This window comes from Pongo pygmaeus, chromosome X (assembly GCF_028885625.2).
Source record: "Pongo pygmaeus isolate AG05252 chromosome X, NHGRI_mPonPyg2-v2.0_pri, whole genome shotgun sequence".
Lineage (NCBI taxonomy): Eukaryota > Metazoa > Chordata > Mammalia > Primates > Hominidae > Pongo > Pongo pygmaeus.
Genome location: NC_072396.2, coordinates 16,211,286 through 16,230,646, shown reverse-complemented (window position 1 = coordinate 16,230,646; position 19,361 = coordinate 16,211,286). Strand labels below are relative to the sequence as shown.

The 19,361-nt window shown below is 44.6% G+C and overlaps 1 protein-coding gene across 5 annotated transcripts in view; it reads right to left on the bottom strand.

Moving 5' to 3' along the window:
* Nucleotides 1-10,381, bottom strand: part of CA5B (carbonic anhydrase 5B) — a 47,987-nt gene extending 37,606 nt beyond the window's left edge. For 2 of the 5 annotated variants that reach the window (XM_063660604.1, XM_054471316.2), the window contains exons 1-2: nt 10,261-10,330; nt 2,920-3,053 (exon numbers count right to left, since the gene is read on the bottom strand). The gene's annotated coding sequence lies outside the window, so the exon portion shown is untranslated. Of the gene's footprint in view, nt 1-2,919; nt 3,067-10,260 lie in introns of all 5 variants that reach the window. The other 3 variants (XM_054471317.2, XM_063660605.1, XM_054471315.2) reach the window with 3 other exon arrangements.
* Between the last annotated feature and the right edge of the window lie 8,980 nt (nt 10,382-19,361).

Below are 19,361 nucleotides of genomic sequence, written 5' to 3'. Positions count from 1 at the left end.
GACTCAAGCAATCCTCCTGCTTAATGGCCTCGCAAAGTGCTGGGATTACAGGTGTGAGCCACTGCATCTGGCCTGCTTATAGTTTTATCTGTGTGTTTGTGTATACACATTTTTGAACGGAGCATGTATGTCAAAATGCACCTTATTTAAGAGATGCAAATGTTTGACTCAGGATATCAAACACGGCCTGGTAATCAACTTTCAAGGGATTATCTTGATGGTGCCTTGAGCTAAATAATAGTGATATAGGAGTTAAGAAGAAATTACTTAGGCAGATAGTGAGGGTATGGGAGTCCTCAGTAAGATTTTCCTTTTAATAAAAAGCAGCCCCCAAATCATTTTCTTTTCTAACAAAGAGCAGCCTGTAAAATTGAGCTGCAGACATAGACAAGCAAGCTGGAAGCTTGCACAGGCGAATGCTGGCAGTTGTGCCAATAGAAAAATACTACTTAGGACTAGGCATATTCAAAATGGCGGCTCAATCTTCCCTTTGCCAGCCAAGTGTACAGTAAGGAGCAGACAAGATGGCACTGGCCAAGTAGAAAGCCCCTTTGCAAAATAAGATTAGGGTGGGGTGACCAGCCTTCCCGCGTGCTATGGAAATGTCACACCTGGTCGAACCGAACCAATCTGTGGCCCCTATGTAAATCAGACACCGCCTCCTCAAGCCTGCCTATAAAATCTGCTGCAGTCCGCCACTTGTCCCATTTTTGGATGCCTCTCTCACAAGAGAGAGAACTGCTCTCCTCTCTCCTTTCTTCTGCCTATTAAACTTTCCTCTCCTGAACTCCATGTGTGTGTCCGTGTCGTTAATCTTCTCCGTGTGAGACACCAAACCCAGGGTATTTACCCCAGAAAACGAAGCCATGTCATTAGCATTCTGTTTTCAAATAACTTCCTTAACTGAATTAACTGAGCAGACTTAAAGAACAATAGGCCATTGGCAACTTCAATTTAGAATCTCACTCTGCTCTGTTTTTCCTAACAAAGAAAAACTTTATTACGGCAAACTTCAATTTTATACAAGTATAGTGAGAACACTATAACAAAACCACCCACGTACCCAATATTCCATTTCAACAATTGTCTGTTCATGGCCAGTCAAGTTTTATTTATACTTCTTCTACCCGCCCCCGCCATTTTTCCTCCCCAGCTTATTTTGAAGCAAATTCCCAGACATCGTATCAACTTATCCCTCATTGTATTTTTGAAATCAAAGGACACTTTGATCTCACCTCCTCAAACAATCAGCAGCAAGCCTAGCCACCTCCACCCATTCCCCTAAACCGCCTTTGAAAATCCCGTAACCTATGAGCTTTGGAGGAGATTATTTCAGTACTAACTCCATCTCCCACATGGTGTGGCCAGCCTCGTGTCTACTTAAACTCTTTCTTTACTACAATGCTGAAACCGCCTTTGCAAAATTATAACTGAGGAAATTATGACAGTGAATAAAATCAGACCTAATCAACTCCATGTTGCTTCTAACCTTTAGGCTGTCCTTGTTCATTCCTGGACGTACGCTGAACTAACTTTGGGAAAGAATTCAGTTCATGGTGTGACTCTGAAACAAAATTGATAGCAGCCCTTTCCCAAAAAGACCCCCTTCTTGCGTGGGGACAAGTCTAACTTTGCAGGACTAACAACTTAGCTAGTGGTTAGAAATTACAGTTTAGGGGTTGTGCAGCCTCTGGCTCCAAGAGTCTGAACTTCCCCAAATTGCTCCTTGGGATAACATCACTATTGTAAAACCTAAGATCAGTGCTTGAGGTATTTTGCAGACCCTGTACTCGATGGATCAGCTGACACCACCCAGACCCGTAATCTGGCTCAATCAGTTCTGCCATCCCACCCAAGAACAAAAGACAGAAAGAAAACCTCACTTCAACCCCCTATAATTCCATCTCCAACCTGAGCAATCAGCACTCCCCACTTCTCAAGCCCTTACCCGTGAAATTATCTTTAAAAACTCTGATCCCTGGATGCTCGGGGAGACTGATTTGAGTAATAAAAAAACTCTGGTCTCCCACACAGTCGGCTCTATGTGAATTACTCTTTCTCCACTGCAATTCCCCTGTCTTGGTAAATCGATTCTGTCCAGGCAGCGGGCAAGGTGAACCCATTGGGCGGTTACAATGCCCCGTGGTCTTTCTTTGTGCAGCAGGCAGGAAGAATCCCTTGAGTGGTTACAGTAATATGAACTGAAATGGTTAAGATTAATGCTTAAAGTACACCCTTAAATTTATGCAAGAATCTAGAATCCAAGGAGCAGGAAAAATAGTTGCTCAGTTACACTATACAAGAAGTTCAGCCGGGTGTGGTGGCTCACACCTGTAATTCCAGCACTTTGGGAGGCTGAGGCGGGTGGATCATGAGGTCAGGAGATCGAGACCATCCTGGCCAACATGGTGAAACCCCATCTCTACTAAAAATACAAAAAATTAGCCGGGCATGGTGGCGTGCACCTGTAGTCCCAGCTACTCAGGAGGCTGAGGCAGGAGAATCGCTTGAACCCGGGAGGTGTAGGCTGCAGTGAGCCGAGATCATGCCACTGCACTCCAGCCTGGGTGACAGAGCAAGACTCCGTCTCAAAAAAACAAAAAAACAAGAAGTTGACGCTTTCTGTGGCTTCAAATGGTGCAAGCTATGAAAGCTCTCTGAAAAAGCTTCTAAGTGTTATATAAATACAAGTTATTATTACTCAAATTGATTTTGTTAAAATGCTACCCATCGTATACATGCAAAAAGCTAAGAAAATAGTCATTTTGGATGACTTTTAGTATCTTTTTTTGTTTTCTTTTAAAGCCAATAAATATCCCCAAACAAACAATTACAACTAATCAGGATTCCCTCTGATAAAACCGATTTGACATTAAAATGAAATTTCAAAATCTTCTAAAAGATATGGGGAGAGCTTGCCTTAACTGTTCTTCCTTTCCATTGGTTTCCAGTCCTGAACGGAAGCAACAGTGAGTGATTATCTCATGTCGAGCACTGTGCTTGTGTAAAGATGAAAAGATCATGCTCTTTCCCCACTCCCACAAGCTTGCAATCTACAAAGAAAAACTATTTAAACAAATACTTCTTTTTTTGTTACCTTTTTAAAAATTGTGATAAAACATATATAATAGTTATTATTTTAACCAGCTGCAAATGTACAAATTCAGTGGCATTAAATACATTCATAATGTTGTGCAACCATCACCACCATCTGCACCCAAAAATTTTCATCATCCCCAACATTAACTATGTACTCACCAAACAAGAACTCCTCCTCTATCCCTTAGCCCCTGGCAATCTGTCTTTTACTTTATGTCTCTGTGTATTTATTTGCCTATTCTAGGTACCCCACGTAAGTGGGATCGTACAGTATTTGTCCTTCTGTGACTGGCTTATTTTACTTAGTATAATTAAATAGATGTTTCTTTTCTTTTCTTTTCTTTCTTTTTTTTTTTTTTTTGAGACAGAATCTCGCTCTGTCACCCAGGCTGGAGTGCAGTGGCGCGATCTCGGCTCACTGCAACCTCCGCCTCCCAGCTTCAGGCTATTCTCCTGCCTCAGCCTCCAGAGTAGCTGGGAATACAGGCGCCCGCCACCATGCCCGGCTAATTTCTGTATTTTTAGTAGAGACGGGGTTTCACCATGTTGGCCAGGCTGGTCTCGAACTCCTGACCTCAGGTGATCTGCCCACCTTGGCCCCCCAAAGTGCTGGGATTACAGGCGTGAGCCACTGTGCCTGGCCATAAACAGAAATTTCTTAAATCAAAGTTGGACACGATGACAGCCTTGATTTAGTGCAATGAGAATATATGGTGCAGGGGCCGTAAGTTTCAGGAAAGGGTGGCATCTGAAAAATGTATCATAGGAGAGAGACAATTTAACAGGGAGGCAAAGGCAGAGGGATGGACAGGGGAACCTTCCGCGAAGATGAGGAGGTGGCAGGGGATGATTAGGCCCCAATGCCGAAGAGAACAATTGGAGTCAAAATGGGCAGAACCTTAGGTTTACTCAATAAACAATTCCAGTGTCAGGGGGATGTGGGCAAACAAGTGGAAAAGGCCTCCTTTCTTGCTCACAATCGAGTTAGAATGAGACATAGTAATTTTTGGGAAGATGATGGCAAGTACAATGCAAAGTCAACAGAAAGGATGTGTGGGCTCTGCCTTCAAAGGGAAGGTTGTGATAAGACAAGGCCAAGGGCATGGCCACCAGCCAGGAGAGCTGTATAAACAGATGAGTGAACACACATGAGGCCAAGGGACAGGGCCTGCACAAGAGGCTGTTGGTGGGGGGTGGGTCTGAGGCCTGTTAGCATGGCACTCAGAGACATCTGGGAAATGACCCTTGACTCTGCTCCACAGGGAGCCATCCGGAAAGCACTGAGGCATGGCAGGCTGGGGCTGACGGCCAGGGCCATGGTCATGCCTTGAGGACTGCCCTGCATTCTGCAATCATACTGTCTGCACAACACCAAGGCTGGAGGCCAATGACGCCTGGCCTAGAGGAAGTTTCTCCTGTACATCCAGACTGACTCTCTAGGGTTAGGGGGCAGGAGGGCTCCAGAGGGCCTGACTTCACCCTCACCTTCACCCTCTCGGTCATTCTCCTTCATACTCAGTGGTAGATCGCTTGTAGTGGTCCAAAAGTCTGAACCTCTATCTGTGCCCCAGAATGGTGCTGATCTCACTGCAGGGGACCCTGACTCTGAAGATTTTTTTTCCTTTAGACAAAACAAAAACAAAAACAAAAACCCACAAACCTCAAACCTGTTTTTCTGAAAGAAAGCCAAGAGTATTTCTGAACTTCCCATCATTCCAAGTCTGCTATTAATATTTGTCAATACACTGGCCAAGCAGATGCCCAGGGGATGCAGCAGGAGGTGGGGCTAGATGAGGATTTGAGATTAATTTGGGGAATATGAACTTCCAAGAGACTGGAAGCCTTTTGGATATTATTCCACGGGTAGAGGAGAAAGCAGTGATGGTTTCTGATGACTCTGACAATGGAGTACGGGATGGATGGCAGTGAGTGGAGGCAGGAAAGTCAGTGAGGAGGTGATTTCTTTAACCATCCTTCATTCAATCTATCACTCTTTTATTCTTTTTGTCATTAAGATATCAATTGAACATCTATTAAGTATGAAACATGGTTCTAGGTTCATTGGGGAACAGAACGAAGCCCTTACCCTTGTGGAGCTCACATTTTAGTAGGGGACACAGGTAATAAACAACAAATGTAATAAACAAGTCAGTTGTAGAGACAATTTGAATATGTCCAGTAAAAAGTGGAGCAGGGTAAGATGAATTTGGAGTGCCACTTGAGAGAGGGTGTTATATTTTTAAATATATTGCTCACAAGAGGCCTCGTTGAGAAGATAAAATTTGAGCAAAGGATTGGAGGAGGTAGGGAATTAGTTACATGGCTATCTAAAGGAAGGGCATTTCAGGCGTGGGGAACTGCCTGGGCAAAGATCCTGAAGTGGGCATATGTCTGGCATATTCAAGGGATAGTAAGGAGGCCAATATGGCAGGAGTAGAGTGAACCAGGAGGAAGGCAGTAGGAGATGAGGTTCACAGGTAATGGATGACAGATCAAGACTTCTGGGCTACTGCAAGGGTTCTTTCTCTAAGTTAGGGTTTCTCAGTCTTGGCACTGTTGACATTTTTGATCAGATGACTCTTGGTTGTAGGGGAATGCCGTGTGCATTGTAGGGTGTTTAGGAGCATCGGTATTGGCTAGCATCCAATAGAGTTGTTACAACAAAAAATATCTACAGGTATTGCCAGATGTCCCCTGGGGGAGGGGAATAGGGTTACCACAGGTTGAAAATCACTGCTCTAAGTAAAAAGGGGAGACAATGGAGGTTTCCGAGCAGAGCAGTAACATTTTACATTTACATACAGTAATTTACATTTTTGAAAGATCACTCAGGCTGGGTGTGTTGCCTCATGCGTGTAATTCCAGCACTTCAGGAGGCCGAGGCAGGAGGAGAGGATCACTGGAGGTCAGGAGTTCGTGACCAGTCTGGCCAACATGGTGAAACCACGACTCTACTAAAAATACAAAAATTAGCCAGGTATGGTGGTGCACGTCTGTAATCCCAGCTACTCGGGAGGCTGAGGCAGGAGAATCACTTGAACCCAGGAGGTGGAGGTTGTAGTGAGCTGAGATTGCGCCACTGCACTCCAGCCTGGCATCAGAGTGACAGAGCGAGACTCCGTCTCAAAAAAAAACCCAAAAAACAGAAAAACATCACAACATGGCCTGTTGAAAATTGCCTTGGGGAGTGGAGACAGGGAGGAACAGGAAAGAAGCAGGAAGCAGGAAAGAAGTAGGAAAACCCTTTAGGGATAATCCAAGGCTTGAACTAATCCAGAGATGTCACAGTGGAGGTGGTAAGAAGTGGTTGAATTTTGATATATCTTGAATATACAGCCCATAAGATGTGAAAGAAAGGAGTTAAGGATTACTGGAAGATTCTTGGTCTACACAACTGGAAAGGTAAAGTTACCATAAACTGAGATAGGGGAGACAGTGGGAGAAACAGGTTTTGGGTGGGAAATAAGTAGCTCAGGTTGAAGCATGTGGAGTTTGAAGTGAAACTCCAATAATCCGAGTGAGAGAATATGAAGCACTGAACTGGGCAGTGACAGTACAGTTGGACAGGGTACTTGGTATTCAAAGATAGCCATTGTGATTTTTAAAATGTAGGGTCTGTCACTCAGTTAAACGAGAATAAAAGGAAGTGGAAGAAGACCTCATTTAATGGCTGGAGTAATGCTGGCAGTAAGACGAGGATGAATCCCTGTACAGAAAAATAGAATTTGTCAGGCCGGGCACAGTGGCTCACATCTGTAATCCCAGCACTTTGGGAGGCCGAAGCGGGTGGATCAAGAGGTCAGGAATTCCAGACCAGCCTGGCCAAGATGGTGAAACCTCGTCTCTACTAAAAATACAAAAGTTAGCCGGGCGTGGTGGCGGGCGCCTGTACTCGGAAGGCTGAGGCAGAGAATTGCTTGAACCTAGGAGACGGAGGTTGCAGTGAGCTGAGATCGTGCCACTGCACTCCAGCCTGGGTGACACAGTGAGACTCTGTCTCAAAAAAAAAAAACAAAAAAAAAACAAAAAAAAAAAACCCCCACAAACCTGTCATGAGAAACAGGGAAGGGAAAGATGATGGCAGGTCATACCTCTAATCAAATGGGATTTTTTTTTTTTTTTTTTTTTTTTGAGACAGGGTCTCCGGGTCAGGTGCGGAGGCTCACGCCTGTAATCCCAGCACTTTAGGAGGCCGAGGAGGATGGATCACTTGATGGCAGGAGTCCCAGACCAGCCTGGCCAACATAGCAAAACCCCATCTCCACTAAAAGTACAAAAATTAGCCGTGCGTGGTGGTGCGAGCCTATAAGCCCAGCTACTCGGGAGGCTTAGGCAGGAGAATCACTTGAACCCAGGAGGTGGAGGTTGCAGTGAGCCGAGATTGTGCCGCTGCACGCCAGCCTAGGTGACAGGGCGAGACTCCGTCTCAAAAAAAAAGAAAGAAAAACAGAGAACGAGATGGGGTCTCTGTCACCCACGCTGGAGTGCAGTGGCACGATCTTGGCTCACTGTACCCTCCGCCTCCCACGCTCAAGTGATCATCCCACCTCAGCCTCCCAAGTAGCTGGGACCACAGGCGTACCACCACGTCCAGCTAATTTTTGTATTTTTGGTAGAGACGGGGTTTCGCCATGTTGTCCAGGCTGGTCTTGAACTCCTGGCCTCAAACGATCCACCCACCTCAGCCTCCCCAAGTGCTGGGATTACAGGCGTACAGGTGTGAGCCATGGCGCCCAGCCCTCTAATCATATTGGATTTAAGGTGTCAATGGGATAGCTGAGAGGAAAGGTCTAGGAGAGAGTTGGCAACACAGCTCTGGTGCTCAGGAGCAGTCAGGAAGCTACAGATAGATAGAGAATCCCCTCCTCCCAGCAGTTACAGGTATATCAAGGGAGACTCACAAAAAGGAGCCATGAAGGATGCTGAGACTGAGAACGAACAGTCAAAGGCAATCAAGGAAGGAACAGAGCTTGGAAGATCCAGGTGAGGAGGTTCCAGGAAAATCCAAGTAAACAGAAATTCAATTTAGCTAATGCTAGATTGCAATACCTATAACAACACATGAGGTTATTTTTGTTCAGGCCTAAGGTCTATCCTCTCTGTTAAATTAAAAGTTATAGTTTATTAAGAGTTGGTTATTTAAACTTACTCACTGCATTCATAAAACCCAAGTCTGTGAAACCAAAAATAATGTTTAACCATCAAACATAGCATGTATCAACTAATACCATACATTACTGTATTTCAGGGAGAATCTGTCCATACATAAGTTTGCCCATAAAGATGGGTCCCTGGGCTCGATGGACTACAGGGGAGCTTTCTGTGTTATATGCTCTTTGCCATCACTGATGATTTATGTATATCCTTGGATTTTGCTAACCTGCCCCTTAGCTGTTTTCCAGACTTAGAAATGTGTGGAAACAAAGATTTTGAAAGCCCTCAATGAATCATTCATAAATCTTGTATTTATTAAATGACAAGTAGCTTGAACTCTGCCTGATTAAGCCATTCATATGTAGGCAAAACAGACAGAAAAAAAAGAATGTACTCTGACTAAAGGTTACAATTACATTGGAAAAAAATTCCTTCATTTTCAACAGATGGACCCTTCCTTTGATCACCACCTGATTTCAAAAGGCAATGAGCCTTTTTGCAATTCCCTGAAATCTAATTCAGAGATTATGTTGCGATATCTTGACTGAGAAAGCTCAGGTTCCCCCTCTCACCCACTTCTTCCCTGGGAGCATGATCCCAATGTGTGGTAGCCAAAGGTTTCAAAATATATTTCTAATAACTGCTCTTTGTGCTGCAATTAATTGCCCAGTGCCACCAATGAGATGAAATGCATTTTCCCCTTTCCGTCAAATTTCCCAAATATTCATATTCATTCATTCACTCACAATTCACTCAACATTTACTGCGTTCCAATTGTGAGTGGTTGCAGCTTTTTGCCTGGCTCCAGGGAGAAGAGGGCAGGTGGGTACAGGCACAGAGAACGGTGCCCTTGCTGCTTTTGGCATTTCAGTGAATTCCAACCCTGATGCTGAGGTTAAAAAAAAAAAAATACCTGAGTAAAAAATATTCCTAGAAAGCTTTACGGTTTTCCACTTCCAACATACCCAAGAAGAGTGGCCACTCCTGAGAGACGTGCAGGGACAATTCAGGGGTATGCTCTGGGGCAGCTTCTCTCACCACAGAAATAGCACTACTTGTCTCCATACTCTAGCAAGACTTTTAAACAGCAGAGTGATGGCCTGATTATCAGTAAAGGAAGAATGGGAAGCAGAAAGCAACGCGGTTTTCAGTGGCTAGGAGAGAACAAGTTCTTTTCAAACTAAGTTGTACACATCAACTCCCCTTATCTCTCAAACCTTCCCAGTGAAAATACACAGGAGGGAAGGGCACTGACATCAATATTAACCAATTGCCACAAGCCTCGGGGCAGAAGCATTTAACATTGAATGCCACAAGAATCACGAAAACCAACAAGGTATTTGGAAGTTCCTCTCCTTCAGCTTTAGGGCTGAGCACAAAACAAAAAGGCCAGAAGAAAGAACTGCAGGGTGAAGAAGGCTCAGATTTGCCCGCATGGCACAGTTGTGATGCTGATACCCTGTCTTGGGGGTGAGTGGCTGTTGAGTCTCTCCACAGCCCCTAGCATAGTGGGCGGTGCGGATACAATGTAGATCTGAGGGAGTTCCAGTTTACTGAGCCTCCGTTTCTGGAACCACAACCTCAGATTTGTCGCCCTTATCCCCGTCTCTAGCTATTTCACAGTAGGCTGGACTTTCTGGAGTTATTTGGATTCAACCAACCTTGGCAACCCTACCTACCAAGGAACTGCCCTCCCGCGCCCCCACCCCCTTTTCTCTGGAACAGCTGTTATCGCGTCCTGTGCAAAGAACCTTAAAGGATGACAGCCGTTTGGTAACTCCCATAGTGGAGGAAGAGGGCTGGGGTAGGGGAGTTCGGCAGCCCCTTAGGCCCCACTCAGTACTCCGGGGCACCCTGCCGGGACCCAGACAATACTCGCAGGATCAACAGCTCTCTTAGCTCCGGAACCCGGTGCGCCAGAGCGGGGAGTCGTGGGAAGAATCACGGCCCTGTCTGGATCGGCCTGTCCCTTGTCGCCCCCCACTCCTCTCGGCCACCCATCCTTACCTGAGCGTCTCTCCAGATCACGAACCTAGCCGCTCGCTCGCCTACGGGGATCCGCAGCCTGCACGTCCGGCCATCGAAGCTACGCCCCCTCGTGCCCTGTTACGCCCCACATACCAGGGCCACGCCCCTCAAGCGAGGCCACGCCCCCACCTGGCAGATCCACGCCCCACTACGTCTGTACTTATTGCCCTGGTCACGCCCAACCAAACTGTGCCAGTCTCTGCCCTCCACCCTGGCCACACCCCTTTAGCTACAGCCACGCCCCTCTCGCCCGGGCCACGCCCCCATTCACCCCTGCTCCCTCCTAGCCCCGCCTCTGCGCTCCTCCTGGGCTCTTCCCTCTAGCCTGGGCCACGCCTCTGAGCCCTGCTCTGGCCCCGCCCCCGCCCCCCACCTCCCCGCTCCCGCGCCGGACCAATCCTCCCTCCTCCTGCTTGCCGCTGGCCGCATTTGTGGATTGAAACTAGACCTGGGGCTTCAGAGCCTTATCTAAAAAGTGACTTTCCCTCGGTTCCTCCCATCTCCAAACACTAAGACTTTATGTGCTGGGAACAGGTGACTCAGTAGGGAAACAAACACTGAACGTGTCCTTTCCCGCTAGTTTTCATGTCCAATTTACCCGAGTTTCTTTGAGCCAGTTTTTATGTCCTCTGAACTCGAACTGTGGACCCGTGCTCCTTCCAGCTCAATTTTCATATCCTCTAAAACAGAACCGTGGATGTGTTCCTTCTAGCCTCTTAGCCGACCTTAAATACTGGGCAGATAAGTGGAAAAAACAGAATTCCTCTACTTCCTGATGTCTCCTCCAGATGGCCTTTCCTAGGCACCCAGTGCCCCGTTGCTGCTGAGGGCGTGTGAAGACATCATCCCCACTTTGTGCTTTGAGATTACTCTGCTATCCTTCTTCCCTCAATTTACAACTCTGGGTCCACGTGAAAAATATGAAGAAGCTATAACCAGCTTTCTTCTCCTGTATACATAAATCTCTGACTCATTCATGCAAATTTCATTTATCGAGTACAAGCTCCCCTGACAAATAAGACAAGCCTCAAGAAGCTTACAGTCTGAAGTTGCCCCAACTTGGGTTTGGATGAGAAAATTGGGGAAGATGTGGCAAAAGGTTAATAGGTGGAAAAGGAGTTGGTAATCTCAGGTCATCAGTAGGAATATTTTGGGGTAGTAAACACAGGAAGCCACTTTTATAGTATTTAGTACATTTCTTTACACAATAAATTATCAATAAATCTTCACTGAATATCTACTCTTCCACATGTATAGAAATATATAATTTCCCCCCTTTGTAGAAGTAAAATTTGCTACTTATATTGCTTCACATGCCAACAATAAAGATTTTATGATCACACAGTTCTTTTTTCTTCTCCTCCCTTGCATTTCTGGCTTGAAGACAGTGAGAATATTCAAAATGTTGGGCTAGAAGGAACACAGAGAAAAGAACAACTTTCAACAGAACACTTTCATTATGCTCGCCCTGACCCTGAGAACTCTGCCTCATTTATAAAATGTTTCAACTGTCAGTCATTTTTTGCCTGAAAAATGAATTCACAGAAATTGGTCCAAATACAGCCTATATAAAATACTGAGTTGATTTTTATACAAGTAGTTCTACCTCACCTTCTTCCACAAATGATTTGAGGCAGCGTCCTAAAATATAGACATTACTAGATTTAAAAATAGGGGAAGGAACCAAAGAAAGGAGAGCTTAAAGGAAGGAGAATGATGTGGTCAATGATAAGATTAACATTTAAGTTTGCACTCCATCAGATCCAGAACAGTTGTCAGAAGTAGGCCAGAAATTTGACCCTAACTAAGCTGTTGAATAGCCATAGAAAAGAGGAAATAGCAATCATTTTTAGGTTTTTACTGTTCATAAGATAAAAACTGGCTTTATTTTTTTCTTTTCCTTTTTTTTTTTCTTTTTTTTTTGAGACAGAGTTTTGCACTTGTTGCCCAGGCTGGAGTGCAATGGCACGATCTCAGCTCACTGCAACCTTCGGCCCTCAGGTTCAAGCGATTCTCCTGCTTCAGCCTCCCCCTGCGTAGCTGGGATTACGGGCATGCGCCACCACCCCCAGCTAATTTTGTATTTTTAGTAGAGACGGGGTTTCTCCATGTTGGTCAGGCTGGTCTCGAACTCCCGACCTCAGGTGATCCACCCGCCTCGGCCTCCCAAAGTGCTGGGATTACAGGTGTGAGCCACCGCACCCGGCCTTTTTTCTTTTTTTAATGGAGTTTCACTCTTGTTGCCCAGGCTGGAGTGCGATGGCACGATCTTGGCTCACTGCAACCTCTGCCTCCTGAGTTCAAGCGATTCTCCTGCCTCAGCCTCCCAAATAGCTGGGATTACAGGCGCCTGCCACCATGCCCAGCTAATTTTTGTATTTTTAGTAGAGACGGGGTTTCACCATGCTGGCCAGGCTCGTCTCGAACTCCTGGCCTCAGGTGATCCACCTGCCTCGGCCTCCCAAAGTGCTGGGATTACAGGCAGGAGCCACCGTGCCCGGCTGTTTTGTTTTTATAGAAGCAGTTTTTCTTGAATTTTACTCCTGAGAGAAATACAGTTTCCTCATAAAGATGATGTAGTGAGCCTAGTGGGAACTATGTGTCATAAGGAGTGACACCCAAATCCCCTCAATGGAAACTGTTGGCACAATCACAAAGCACAGTGCATTAAATCAATTCTATGAATTGGCCAGGCACAGTGGCTCAGGCCTGTAATCCCAGTACTTTGGGAGGCTGAGGCGGGAGGATTGCATGAGCCCAGGAGTTAGAGACCAGCCTGGAAAACATGGTGAAGCCCCATCTCTACAAAATTAGCTGAGAGTGGTGATGTATGCCTGTAGTCCCAGCTACTCGGGAGGCTGAAGTGAGAGGATCATCTGAGCCTAGGGAGGCTGAGGCTGCAGTGAGCCGTGATCACACCACGGCATTACAGCCTGGGCAACAGACTGAGACCCTGTTTCAAAAAAAAAAAAAAAAATTCCATGAACCATCAACATATTTCTGTTCACTTGAATACACAAGCCCTCAACGGTCTGGCTTAATCCAGGGTAGCATTTAGATCATCTTTCCCCAGGATGGCAAATAGGTTTCAACTCACATGTTAACTCTGAACTATTTGTAGTAGCTGCCTGAATAACTATGTTGAGAAGTTTGGGGGCTTTGTCCAGGCTCAGAAAGAAAAAGTTCTATACTCAGTTAACAATGCTGTGGGTGTAGGATAGGTAAGTGGCTGCATGCAATAACCTACCTGGTACCTCTGCTTTGTAGAAATAGAGGTCTTGCATGCAGAACTTTTGTGCAGTCACTCAAAATCAACAATTCTCATGGCCAGGCGCAGCAGCTCATGCCTGTAATCCCAGCACTTTGGGAGGCTGAGGCGGACAGATCACCTGAGGTCAGGAGTTTGAGACCAGCCTGACCAACCTGGAGAAACCCCATCTCTACGAAAAATAGAAGATTATCCAGGCATGGTGGCACATGCCTGTAATCCCAGCTACTAGGGAGGCTGAGGCAGGAGAATTGCTTGAACCTGGGAGGCAGAGGTTGCAGTGAGCCGAAATCGCACCATTGCACTCCCACCTGGGCAACAAGAGCGAAACTCCGTCTCAAAAATAAATAAATAAATAAATAATTTCTCACCACAGGGTTTTTGATAAATGCCAGAGAGTAGAGAGTTCCAGGTCCCTTTCTCACTCTGATCCACCTATACTGGTCTTCCCATGTTCATTCCTGTCTCTGAACATTTTCTTTTGTTGTTCCCATTGTTTGGACCACTCTTTACTCAGATCTTTACACGGCTGGAGTTTTCTCACTATTCAGTACTTAGCTAAAATGTCACCTCTTTAGATATGTTTTTCCTGACAACCATATCTGAAGTTGTATCCAGAGCCTCTCCATCTGCACTGTGCCCAGAGATCACCTAAAGATCATGTTACAATGCAGACTCTGATGCAGTGGTTCCGTGATGTGACTTCAGATTCTAGATTTCAAGCATGCTGCCAGGAGATGCAATCCTGAGGTTCTATAAGACACTCTGAGGCCAGGCACAATGGCTCATGCCTGTAATCCCAGCACTTTGGGAGACGGAGGCGGGCAGATCACCTGAGGTCAGGAGTTCGAGACTGGCCTGGCCAACATGGCGAAACACTGTCTCTACTAAAAATACAAAAATTAGCTGGGTGTGGTGGTGGGCGCCTGTAATCTCAGCTACTCAGGAAGATGAGGCAGGAGAATCACTTGAACCCAGGAGGCGGAGGTTGCAGTGAGCCGAGATCACACCATTGCACTCCAGCCTGGGCGACACAGCGAGACTTTGTTTCAAAACAAAACAAAACAAAACAAAAAGACACTTTGAGTAACAGCTTCACCTCTCCATCTCTATTACCTATTTTATTTTCTTCATAGTGTTTCTCAGTATTTGAAATTATTTGATTATTTGTTGGTTGGTTGCTTACTATAATGTAAATTCCCTAAGAGCAGGGACTCTGACCAATTTGCCCAACTTTGTACTCCTGGCAGTTAACACAGTACCTGGGGCATCAGCAAATGCCCTTGAAATATTGCTAAATGAATGATTTTATGATTCATTAATTCCTTTATCTGTTCAGTGACTGCTTAGTTATATGCCAGGAACTAAACTATAAATGATAGAAAGCAGTGCTACTCAAGTGCTAGCCTACGAACTGCTAGGTACTCTGGTTCAAGCTGAGATAAGCTTGAACTAGAATGTAAATCTGATATGTCATTAAACACAGTGGTTATTTAGGATGCCATATTTTTTCTTTTTTCTTTTCTTTTTTTTTTTGAGACAGAGTTTCGCTCTTGTTGCCCAGGCTGGTATGCAATAGCTGATCTCGGCTCACTGCAACCTCCACCTCCCAGGTTCAAGTGATTCTCCTGCCTCAGCCTCCTGAGTAGCTGGGATTACAGGCACGCAACACCATGCCCAGCTAATTGTTTGTATTTTTAGTAGAGACGGGGTTTCACCATGTTGGTCAGGCTGGTCTTGAACACCTGACCTCAGGTGATCCACTCGCCTGGGCCTCCCAAAGTGCTGGAATTACAGACATGAGCCACCGCACCTGGCCAGGATGCCATATTTTTTCATAGCCAGGCTTTCCTGATCTGATTAGTAGGATATTTCTGGGCAGCAAACACAGGAAGCCACATTTATAGTACTTACTACAGTCTTTTACACAATAAATCTTCACTGTTTGTATGCCCTTTTTACTTGTGTATAGAGCTACACTTTTCCCCTCTCATAGCAGCAAGATTTGCTACACATAATTCTTCATCTGCTAGCAATAAATATTTTACTTTTATTTTTTTTAAACAGTAAAGATTTTAGAATCACATATTAGTTCCCTTCTTTTCCCACCTTCTGTTCTATTTCTGCCTTGAAGACAGTGGGAACATTCACAAAGTTGAGCTAGAAGGAGCACAGAGAAAAGAACAATTTTTCAACAAAACATTTTTATTAAGTTCACCCTGACCCTGAGAATTCTGCCTCATTTATAGAAAATGTTTAGAATTTTCAATGTTTCAATGTTTCAAATGTTTCAAAGACATTTCTTGCCTGAAAATAGAAACAAAAATTGGGACCAAATATGGTTTGTATTAAGTTACTGTGTTCATTTTTATGTAGTTAGCAACAGCTCATCTTCTTCCACAAATGATTTGAGGCAGTTTACAAAATTAAAGACAATATTGGATAAAAGAAATAGCTGAAGGAACCAAGGAAAGGGAAGTTTAAAGGAAAGAGAATAATGTAGCCAATGATAAAATAAACAAGTCACCAAGCCTGAACTTTTTCCTTCTTAGCACAGAGGAAAATGTCCTTGCTAAAGGTGGGCCAGAGATTTGGCTCTAAGCTTCTGAATGCCCATAGCAAGAGAGAATCACTATCATTTTAAGGTTTTCCAGTGTTAATAATATATATATTTGAGACAGAGTCTCGCTCTGTTGCCCAGGCTGGAGTACAGTGGCGTCATCTTGGCTCACTGCAACCTCCTCCTCCTGTGTTCGAGGGATTGTCGAGCCTCAGCCACCTGAGTAGCTGGGACTGCAGGCACACGCCACCATGCCTGGCTAAATTTTTTTTTTTTTTTTCTTTTAGTAGAGATGGGGTTTTACCATGCTGGCCAGGCTAGTCTTGAACTCCTGACCTCAGGTAATCCATCCACCTCAGCCTCCCAAAGTGCCAGGATTATAAGGTGTGAGCCACTGCACCCAGCTCAGTGTTCATAAACTAAAAGCCAGAGTTTTGTTTGCTTGTTTGATTGATTTTGAGAACTACAGTTTTTCTTGATTTTCAGTGCCAAAAGAAACCCTGAATCCTCAGAAAGATAAGGTTGTGAGCTAAGTGGGAAATAAGTGTCCTAAACAATTACACAGTTTCCTTCAATGTAAGCTATTGTTACAATCACAAAGCATAGTCTATTAAGTCAATTCTATGACTATACAAACCTCCCTGCTCAACTCCATAGACTACACACGTCGGGAATTGTTGGGAGAAAAGCTGAGTGTTGGGAGAAGCTGATGCAGGGCTTGCATGTCTGACATAATGTAAAAGAGTCTTGGAACATGTCCGGGGTCCAGGGTCTAAAACCCCTTGTGGCCTTTGGAACACCAAGCTCTGTGCTAAAGGGTGGAAGGCTACCCTGACGCACCATAATCTAAGCCTAGGGCATAAAACCCCTCGTACTTGGATAGAATCCAGGGCTCAGGGCATAAAACCCCTCATGGCCCTGGAATGTGTCTAGACTTGCTGGCTCCTTGCTCCTTGCTCTCCTAGAAGCGATTGTATCTTGAGTTAAAAGAACCTGCTCTCCGTTATCTCAAGTAGCAGAGCATATGCCAAACCATCACAGCTGTAAATCATGTGCTTAATGCAACGCTCCCTTTCAACCCCACATTCTGAACACGTGTTTCTTTGTTTAATCACCAATAAATAGTCTGGGCTTCCAGAGCTCGGGGCCTTCGCAGCCTCCATACTTAGTGATGGCTCCCTGGTCCCACTTTCTCTCTCTAACTGTCTTTTTTCATTCCTTTGAGTCCGAAGGACTTCATCTCCCCCAAGACCTGGTGTTGGGTCCAATCACCCCAACAGGGAATGGTCTGGATTAAACCATGGTAGCATTTAGGTTATTATTCTCCAGCATGGCAAGTAGGTTTCAATTTGCATGTCAACTCTGATCCACTCATATTAGCTGCCTAAATAAACTGTGTTGTGAAGTTCTGTGGCTGAGTCCATGCTCAGAAGGAAAATGTTCTGTGACTGATTAACAATGTTTATCGTGGGTACAAGATGGGTGAGTGGCTACCTACAACAACCTATGTGACATATTTGATTTGTAGGAATGGAGACCTTGCATGCAGGTCTTTTACAGTCCTATCAAAACAACATTTCTCATTACAGCACACTTGATAACTATCACTTGGTAGAGAATTCAAGGTCATTTTCACGGGCCAAAACCTAAGGGCAGAAACGTTGAGGTGTTGATTAATTTATACGCTTTGTATACCAACCAGGAGGAACTTAGTTTAAGGTTCTGTTATGAAAATGAGAGCATCTAAATAAAGTGGCACGTGATCTAATGCCCCCTCTACCTCGCTCTTTTTTTTTTTTTTTTTTTTTGAGACAGTCTCGCTCTGTCGCTCAGGCTGGAGTGCAATGGTACGATCTCGGCTCACTGCAACCTCCGCCTCCCGGGTTCAAACAATTCTGCTTCAGCCTTCCAAGTAGCTGGGATTTCAGGCATGTGTCACCACGCCCAGCTAATTTTTTGTATTTTTAGTAGAGATGGGGTTTCACCATGTTGGCCAGGCTGGTCTCCAACTCCTGACCTCAGGTAATCTGCCCGCCTCAGCCTCCCAAAGTGCTGGGATTACAGATGTGAGCCACCGCACCCAGCCTCCTCTATCTCTATCTCTTTGTAAAGTATGGATGGACAAGGCTGAACACTTTAGGGTAAACTCCAACCAGGCAGCCAAATAAGTGATTAAAGACTGATAATCCTAACTCCATGCATGGCTGCATGAGTTTTTAGCCCAGAAAAATAAGCATTATGTGCCAAGACCATGGAAAACTTTCAATATAACACCAAGAAGCAGTGTAAATAATTGAGTATCTAGGAGAAAATATCAGAAGAGTCAATACAGTCTTGCTTTGACTACATGGGACCCATTATTCCTTATTGGGAATCATTCACAGAATGAGACACAAAAAGACAGATGCTCATGCATTCCATTTAAGAAACTGTCCTTTAAATTTCCACTTTATAAATATGTTGGCAAAATGACACTCACTCAGTTTCTCTGAGTTAATTTTTATTTCCAAACAGTAGTAATTAATATTCTCTGAAGTAAAAAAAATTAGTCTGTGAAAAATAAGTCAAAGTTCCTAACAGTTATGGCTGTTAATTAACCTACAAAATTTGGTGAGCCTTTTGAATATGCTAGTTTCATAAGATTTTCTCATCTTAAAATAGGGCATTCCAGCCTGAGCAATGTGGCAAAACCTCATCTCTACAAATAATAAAAAAATTAGCCAGGCATGGTGGTGCATGTCTGTAGTCCCTGCTACTCAGGAGGCTGAGGTGGGAGGCTCGCTTGAGCCCAGGAGGCGGAGGTTTCAGTGACCCAAGATGGCACCGCCGCTGCACTCAGTCTGGGTGATAGAGTGGGACCTTGTCTCAAAAAAAAAAAAAAAAAAAAAAAAGACATAAAATATCAGGATGAAGACAAAAACATTCCAGGATTCTTTGTTTATGATCGATTCTGGAAGTTGGGTTTTTGTTTGGTTTTCTTTGTTGTTGTCGCTTTTAATCCTAAGCTAGGAATGAGAAAAAAAAATCAAATATACCTCAAGACACTTCATTCCCAACAGTTTTGGGCTTCTTAGAACTTCAGTTTATGATGAAGACTAGTCAATTCAGTTATATTCAACAATCAAATAATCATGGGCTATGAAAAATGCAAAAAGGAACCAAATATAGTCCCTGTCCTCCAGGAACTTACAATTTGCAGGACACAAAAGTCAATCATGTTGGCAATAGATGCATGTACAAATGTGAACAAAA